Here is a 9,409-nt window from a genome sequence, read left to right on the forward strand (position 1 = left end):
AACATTTAAATGCTTATTGACTTACCTTAGATATTGACGGACACAGTCGACTACTCGATTACTTTCGACTTCCCTTGATCTAATTCTATTTTCTTCGGTTCTTGATCTAAACATATTCAAATTTAACCCTTTTATTCATCAAATTATTCAATTTAATCCAAAAACACATAAATGGGAAAATTACCATTTTGCCCCTAACATTTTACACTTTTTGCAATTTATTCCCTATTACATAAAACACAAAATACACAAAATTTGAACACATCATGCTAGAGCCGAATGTTCCTAGTATTCATACAAGTCTACACATTTCATTTATTTTGCATTTTAGTCCCTAAAAAATTTATTTTCACAATTTAGCCCTAATTACTCAAATTCACCAAAAATTCAAAGACAAAACATGTTAATCTAACAAATATATTTCATATTTTACCAACTAACATCATAAAACCCAAACATTCATCAATGGCACATTTCAAAATCATCATCAATTCACAAAATTGAAGCATGGGTTTTGAAGAACCCGAAGCAGCGATCTCAAAAACGTAAAAATTATCAAAAGCCGAAACAAAAACTAACCTCAATCAAGATGAATAAGTGCTGAACCAAGCCAAGCTTTCTTCTTTATTTCTTTCTTTAGTTTCGATGTAAAAGATGATGATAATGGCTTATTTTTGTTTTAATTTAACATATATTAACACATTATTATGTTACCAAAATAACCTTTAATAAATAATATACAAAACATATATAATAATGTCATATTAGTCCTTTGCCGCCCACTAACTATATATTGGCCTTATTGCATCATAAATCCTCCATTTTATAAAGACAACAACAATTAGGTACTTTTAGATTTAACCCCTAAATTTTCATTTTACGCGAATTAAGCCATTTTCTTTAATCGGTCACTCAAACGACAAAATTAAAACATGAAAATTTCACATAATCAAATTCACACATAACAAAAACAAAAAATAATATTAAAATATTTTTTGGACATAGATTTGTGGTCACAAAACCACTATTCCGATTAGGGTCAAAATTTGGCAATTACACCAAAAGCTCGATTTAAGGCCCAGATGTTTATGTTTACTATAATTGGAATAAATTATTGGAAATTTATACTTAAGTTGAATTAATGTTCTGTTCTATACAGTAACGCTCTGTAACCCTAATTCGACGAAGGAAACGGGTTAGGGGCGTTACAGATGTACTCTTCATGTGAGATATCATTGGTTATATATATAACAATGAGAATTGCAAGTATTATACATATATATATAAAATTAAAAATAGATTTTTAGTAGTAATTCTTGGATTTGAAATAAATTATCTGTGGATGTAATGAGTTCTATTGTATACGAAAATGAAGAAGTGCCCCTGTTTGCATAACTGTGCCCCTATTTGCACTTCAGTTCAAATATATACACTTCGGTGTCTTTATTGCCACTACTATGCCCTTATTTGCACTTTGGTGCCCCTATATACACTTCGGTGTCTCTATTTCCACGTCTGTGCTCCTTTTCGCACTTTGGTGCCCCTATATATATACTTCGGTGTCTCTATTTCCACGTCTATGCTCCTGTTCGCACTTTGGTGCCCCTATATACACTTTGGTGTCCCTGTTTGCACATCTGTGTCCCTATTCGCACTTTGGTGCCCTTGACTGCACGTATGTACCCCTGTTCTGCATCTATGATGCCCCTAAAAATGGAATAATGCCACATGTCACTAGGCCTTGTAACTCACTAATGCCGTGTGGAAAATTCTACATACAAAATCAAGGTGACACACAGCCGTATGATGTGCCCGTGTGTGACACATAGATGTATGGACTTGAAAAACCTTTAAAATCAAGTTATTTCAAACCCTATTCTTGCACACCAAGACACACCTTTTAAACCTATTTCCACATGCATATAAACACTTGTAAAGACACCTAAAACATGCCAAATTCAATCATCCTAAGCCCAACCTATACGCCTTCATTTGGCACCACAACTCATATACTAAAACAATCAAAACCAATCCTATACTTTCATGTCACAAGTCTATACCAAATGCTTTGCACTTAAGCTCAAAAACCATACATTAACTCATGTCAAAACTTTCCACTATTCTTCTCATTCAACCAGATTCATTTGTACCATAATTCAAACATCTTTGTAAAGTTTATATCAAGTGATCAATGAGCACAAGAAGACCATAAACACACCAAGTTCTAAAACATGATCACATACAAGCTATTACAAAACATAAACATTATTTCATCAATCTAACTAATAACACATATAATACACAATTAAAGAATATACAAACTTCACCTATTACATGACAAGTTCCACACTATATTTGAATTTTCATACCAAACCATGAACTAGCACATTATTAACCCAAGCATATATTCATCACACAAGTAGAGAATATACCACTTGTGATAAGTACTTAAAACATATACAAGATACTCCTATTACATTCCACATATCCCAAAATTAAATATTTTCAAAATCTACCAAAATAAATCTGGATAGAGTGATATTTGCGTTGATCCAATCACCCAATTCTGCAAAATGTTATCTACAAGGAAACTGGAAATGACACGAGTAAGTTTTAATAAGCTTAATAAGTTCACAGGTTAAAATGATAAAACTTACCGAAAAAACATAATAAATCATTTGATAAAAATGCTAATAAACATTAGTCCTACCAACCAAAATCAATCAACGGTGAGTTATACAAATATACAAGTTGCATAATCTGCTCAACATACAAATTCAATCAATATCAAGTCACGATATGCTATCGAAAATGAAGAAAATATTTATACAATTCAATATCAATTAACCATTTTAAATCTGCTCGATGAACGGTAAAACAGATATGGATACGCGGTTATGCACTGAAACACACCAAAATGCTCCAATGAGCCAAACCAACTGATAACACGCCTTGGCGCCAAGTTCTTAGCCCGTAGGCTAACATCCCTCCAAAGCACACCTCAGCACCAAGTGCCAAGTCCGAAGCCTTTACATTCTCCCTCGGTAACACACTAGAAACACTGTAAATATAATACCATAGTTCGCAACAAATGCTAGACTCCGATATATTTAATGGACATAAATGAATCAGGAATCGTCATCTCATCTCAAGTTAGACCTGTACAACGTGTGATATAAACTATTGCATGCCAATTTTATCCTATCCTATGTTCATCCGAGCTTAATTTATTAGCTTCAATTCCATGAAATGTTCAATTTAATGAATGTATCTTCCTATTTATAGTTTTTCACAATTTCCCTAAACTTTTACTCTTTAACTAGTTTGGTCCCTATGACCAACATAAGATTATTTTTCACAATTAAACCTTAAACCCCTTGTGCAAAATTTACTAATGCTCCAAATCAGTCCTTAAATGCTGGAATTTTACAAGAAAAACATGTTATTTTTACTTTATTTTCAATTTAATCCCTAAACATGAAAACTAATCAAAATAATTTTACAAATTATAATAAACTCATCATCTATCTTTAAACTAAAACTTTAACATAAAGAATTCCTCAAAAAGATCAAAGATAAACTTTATAAACTTTGGCATCTTCATAAATTAGTTCCTAAACTAGCTAGATTTCATTACAACAATCACAAAAATACAAAATTCATGAAAAACTAACTAGAGAGAAGCTTACATGCAATGGCTGAAATCAAGCTTTGAATAACCATGGCTTTTCTTGATGTTAGGTTAAAGAATCGGCGAAGACAACATGAAAAGATGATAATTTTATTTTGTTTTTGTTTTATGTTTTATGACATTTTCATTACTACCATTTTAACCTTAAAACACAAATAATCTTAATAAAAAAAACATACATGCAACCATCCATATAAATAATTATGACATAATTGTTACTTAAAACCTTTTAAATTAAGTTACAACATTCAATTAGCCCAATTAAACTATTAATGAATAACTTTTGAATTTTTTATGATTTTTCCTTTTTTGTTAATTAACTAATCAAACAATAAAAATTTTGAACCGTAACTTCATATACCAATATAATAACTCCGCAAATATTTAATAAAAATATTTACGAACTCAGTTTACAGATATTTAATAAAAATATTCTCGATACCTCATTCGGAGTTTTCCCATCCACAGCCTTAGTTGCTAACTTGTTCAACAAGTACATAGATGTTGATACAGCATCTACTTAGAACAAATTTGGAAGATGTTTTTCAAACAACATACATCTTGACAACTCCAAAACAATTCTATTTCTCCTTTCACAAACTCCATTCTATTGAGGGGTGTAAGGAAAAATGAGTTGATGATGATTCCCAGAGTCTTTGCAAAAATAATTGAACTCCTTGGACACATGCTCTCCACCATTATTTGTTCTTAAGACCTTCAACTTACAATCACACTAATTTTCAATGTGTTTCTTGAAAGAAATATTTGCTACCATTCATAAAAGAAGTTTGTATTTGTAATATCCCGAAAATTACTACTGTAATACCCTGAAAATTACTATAGTAAGAAAGTAGGTATCCTTGATAGTAAAATAAGGAAATAAAGTGACAAAAAGGGAAATTTTGAGTTATGGCAACATTGGGAATTATATTATGACATATTAATTCAAGAAAGGATTAAATAGTAAAAGTGAGAAAAGTTTTGTTGCTCAACAGTAAATACTCAAAATTTAAGAGGTTAAAGTGTAAATACGAAAAATTTGAAGGACCATTAGTGTAAATATTTTAAGGGTGGAATAATCTAGAAACTAAGGAAAATGGATGAATTAGGACCAAATTGAAAAGGTAAAGAATTTTGAGGGACTAAATCACAATTTTACCAAATTAAGTGATGACTCAAGGATGGAATTTTTAAAGATTATGAAGCGCAAAATGGTCAATTAGAAGAGAGAGAAATCTAAAAGGCAATGATGATGTTGGTGCTATTTTAGATTAATTAATTAAATAAATATTAGTTTATTAATATTTAATTTGATTTTTAAATGATATTTATTATTTATTATTATTCTATTTAGTATACATATGGAAGAAAGATGAAGAATCTTCATCTTCTTCCATGCAACAAACGTGAGAAGAGGAAAAGAAAGAAAGTTTTGCTTTGTTTACAATTTGGTCCTTCTACAAAAATTTACCATTTTCACTTAGAAATGAAAAGAATTTCCATAGCTTCCAAGAGAGAAAAATAACAAGGAGACAATGGGAGCTAGAATATCAAGTTAGATTCAAGAAATAGAAGCTGGAGGAGAGAGAAAATCAAGTTAAAGATTGAAATCAATAGCACAAGGTAAGAATATCAAGATTTCAATATATTTTAAGTTTGATATTATTGAAAAAGCATGGAATAATGTTATAGTAGAGTTTTATTATATAAGGTCTTACGTTCTTGATATATTAGTGAAGAAAAATAAGTGAAAGTGATGAGAAATATTATAGAGAAAGGGAATAAGGGAATTATACACCTAGTAATCAACATTTTGCACTAAAATAGTTTGGACAGCAGCAGTAGTCTAACTTTGAAAAATCACCATAAATCGTGAAAATTTAATTAGAGGATGAAAAAAATATGGCATTAAAGATTATTGAGTCTAGTTTCTTATAGAATAAACGGTGTAAGCAATGGAATTGTAAATCATGAGTTATAATAAATTTTGTGAGATAAGGTCAGAATGATTTCGGGTTCCCCTGTTCTGACTTTGACAAATCATCAAAAATTGGAGAAAAAATATTAGGGGCTTAAATTTATATGTTTAAAATATTAATGAGTCTATTTGTAATATAAATATATTAGAACATTATCCGAATCTTGTACGAGGAGATAATTAATTTTTAGTGAAGAAGGGTCAAAACTCTCAAACAGCATAATAGGGATAAATTTAATGAATAAACTGTACTTATTGGTTACACCAAAAATTATTAAAATTTTATGGTGAGAAGATATGTAAGTCTAGTTTTAGAGAAAATTTTTGGATCTTAATTCAGAGTTCTGTAGCTCAAGATATAAATAATTTTGTGACAATGAGTCAAGTGGACAGCTTTGAATGAACAAATAAATAAATACTGAAATTATAGATAATGTTACATATAAGCATGTTATATACATTAAGGATGTGGAATGAAGAGGAGGAGGAGGAAAATATAGGATTATTCAACTAGCATGAGTTTTCATTAAAAATGGCTAATTTGCATGTTTTAGGTTCAAGGACTAAATTGAATAAAAGTAATATTTTAAGTGTAAATTTGTAAAAATGTCAAAAGTGACAAAATTGCATGAAATGAATTATTTTATTATTTAAATTAATAAATTGAATGAAATATTAATTTATATCAAGATTGAGTGGAAATTCGAGGAAAATAGAAAATTACCAAAATGTCCCTGAATTTTGGTATTTCTGCGATTTAGCCTGGTAAGTTCGTGTAACTTGAATTATGTTCTTAGATGATTGAAATATATATATTAGATTGAGAAATTTATTTGAATTGTGAACATGAGAAATTGTGAATTGAATGAAATGGAAATGAAGCTTTTAATTACACGTGTAAATATCGGGTCTCGTAGGCCCTATTTGTTATGAATATAATATTTCGAGGATATGTTGTAAAGAATTATAAACGAATGTTAATAATTTAAAAGTTTTAATTCGGATGAAATTTTGTAACTCGGTTTAATACGTATGCAAATGTATGTCTTCTAGTAATGCCTCGTACCCTATTCCGGCGTCGAATACGGGTAAAGGGTGTTACAATGTGACATCGCCAGATTCAGTCATAACGTTTAGACCCGTTTTGGGGTGTTACAGTATTGGACCACACAAATCAAAATGAATTAACTTTAATTTCATAGTTGCTCTCTTCACACCGTCATGAGAAAATGACAACCTGTGTGACTTCCCAATTTGACAACTATCACATTTATCATCACACAGAATTAGTTCAGACAAATATGTTACAAAAGCATTTGGCTGCATATACTTCAAGGATCTAAGATTAAATGCCTTGTCCTATTATGCCAAAAAAGACTGACGTCAACCTTAGCAAAGCACACACGTTCACAATTAACATCAAGCTTCAAATAAAAACCATTATTTTTCATTTTCAGATCAATAAAATTAGAACCACAACCATCAAATATATTACAGATATTACCCTTAAACTGAACACTAAAACCATTTTTAATCATCTGAGGAATACTTAAAAGACTTTGATCTAAATCAGTGATAAGTGATAAAAGTAACATATTTTAATCTCGTTCTTAATGTGTTTTGGATGGTTATTCATGCAAATTGGTAAATTTTATACTACTAATCCTTTAAATTCATGTTTCTATGCTTAGGAGAGCATTTTGGAGCAAAAGGAGAAAAAAACAAGCAAAAATTAAACAAATTAAGCAGATTTCAGGAGTCGCACGGGGTGGACACACGGCCATGTGCCAGACCATGTTGATTTCATGACTTGCATCCGAAACATATGGAAAAATGAAAAATTTAAGCTTTCTGGGCATTCTAAAGTCTATAAATACCAAATAAAAGAAGAGAATAGGGAGCCATCAGAGAATATTGAAGAAAACAACTCAAAGAACACCATTAGAGCCAACTTTGAAGTAAATCTCCATCAAGATTGAAGACCTCGTTTTAATTTCTTTTGAAGTTTTTATGAGTTTCTTTATTACTTATGGTTATTATGACTTTGAAATGTTTTTATTCACAATTATGAAGTAATTCCCTAGATACCTAGGAAATAATCCACCTAGACTTCATCTATTATATGGCTCTAAATTAAATGATTTATTCACTTGGTATCTTGATCCGTAGAAATCTCTAAATTTTTAAATTGTGTTCGGCTTACTGCTCATAAAAATTGTAGAGAGAGTAGAGAAGCAAGGCAGTGTCAACAAAATGTAGTAGATGAGCAAGAGGACAATAATATTACTAAGGAGATGGGTGATAATCAGAATATTCAGCTACCTCCTGCAAACCCTGTTCTTCATACTATGTATGATTATACCAAGCCCACTCTGATTGGGGCTGAATAGAGTATTATGGACCTACCATTGCTACGAATAATTTCAATCTAAAGTCGAACATGATTCAGATGGTACAACAATATGTTTAGTTCAATGGTTTGCAAGATGAAGACCCCAATACTCACTTGGCTAAATTTTTGGAGATTTCCAACACTTTCAAGATTAATGGCACCATTGATGACTTCGCTTACGATTCTTCCCATTCTCATTGAGGAACAGAGAAAAATAGTAGTTAAATTCTTTACCAAGAGATTCTATCACTACATAGGCTAAAATGATTGGGAAGTTTCTCTTGAAGTACTTCCCATCGGCTAAGACAACTAAGGTAAGGAATGATATTTCTTCCTTTACCCAGATCAATTTAGAGACATTATATGATGCATGAGAGAGATACAAGGATCTATTAAGAAGGTGCCCTCATCATGGGTTACCTCTGTGGTTACATGTTCAAAGCTTCTACAATGGTTTGAATTCCTTAACTAGGAAGTTAATCGATACAGTAGCTGGTAGAACACTAAATAATAAAACACCCGAGGCAGCTATGAGTTTATTGAGGAGATGGCACTCAATAATTATCAGTGGCAAGTCATAAGAACGAAACTGGTAAAAGCAGTCGATGTTTTTAATCTAGATGCAGTCACCATGTTATCAAACCATGTAGCACTAAATAAGAAAATTTAAGGTTTATATTTTTCTACGCAAGTGAATTAAGTGATGTAATGAGATACAAATGAAGGTGGAATGGATAATTGAAAATGTTTATCCTTCAGGCCTAGCACAAAGAATGAGCAAATCAATTATATTGGTAATAATTCTAGACCTCATAATAACCTTTATAGTAATAACTATAATGTAGGTTGGAGGAACCATCCCAATTTTTCTTGGGGTGGTCAAGGAAATCAAAGAGGACAACCCCCTCTGGGCTTTCAACAACCTTATCAACAAGAGAAAAAGTCGAACCTTGAGGAGATGTTGACAAAATTTCTCTCGGTGTCAGAAACTCATTTCCAAAACACTGAGGCAGCACTGAAAAATCAGCAAGTAACAATTCTAGAACCCAAAAATCAAATAGGGAAGCTTGCTAAACTAATTTCGAAAAGACCGTAAGGTAGCTTGCCTAGAAATACTAAAACTAACCCTAGGGTGCAGCTTCACGCAATTATTGTTCGAGACATGGAAGGGTTAGTTGAACTTAAACAATAACCAAGGCAATAAGATGTGGCGAACAATAATGAGGTTGAGGAAAGTCAGAAAGAGCAAACACCAGTTGTCAGCAAATACAAACCTCGAGTGTCATACCCTAACGCAATGAAGAAAGACTATACAAACAAACTATATGGTAAAATTCTTAAGCTCCTA

The 9,409-nt window shown here is 31.3% G+C and overlaps 1 non-coding gene across 1 annotated transcript; it reads right to left on the bottom strand.

Moving 5' to 3' along the window:
* Positions 1–8,372: 8,372 nt before the first annotated feature.
* Positions 8,373–8,479, bottom strand: LOC121225808 (small nucleolar RNA R71). The gene has a single exon (XR_005923712.1). It is a non-coding gene; the product is annotated as a small nucleolar RNA R71 (small nucleolar RNA).
* Positions 8,480–9,409: the final 930 nt, after the last annotated feature.

Source organism: Gossypium hirsutum, chromosome D13, assembly GCF_007990345.1.
Source record: "Gossypium hirsutum isolate 1008001.06 chromosome D13, Gossypium_hirsutum_v2.1, whole genome shotgun sequence".
Classification (NCBI taxonomy): domain Eukaryota; kingdom Viridiplantae; phylum Streptophyta; class Magnoliopsida; order Malvales; family Malvaceae; genus Gossypium; species Gossypium hirsutum.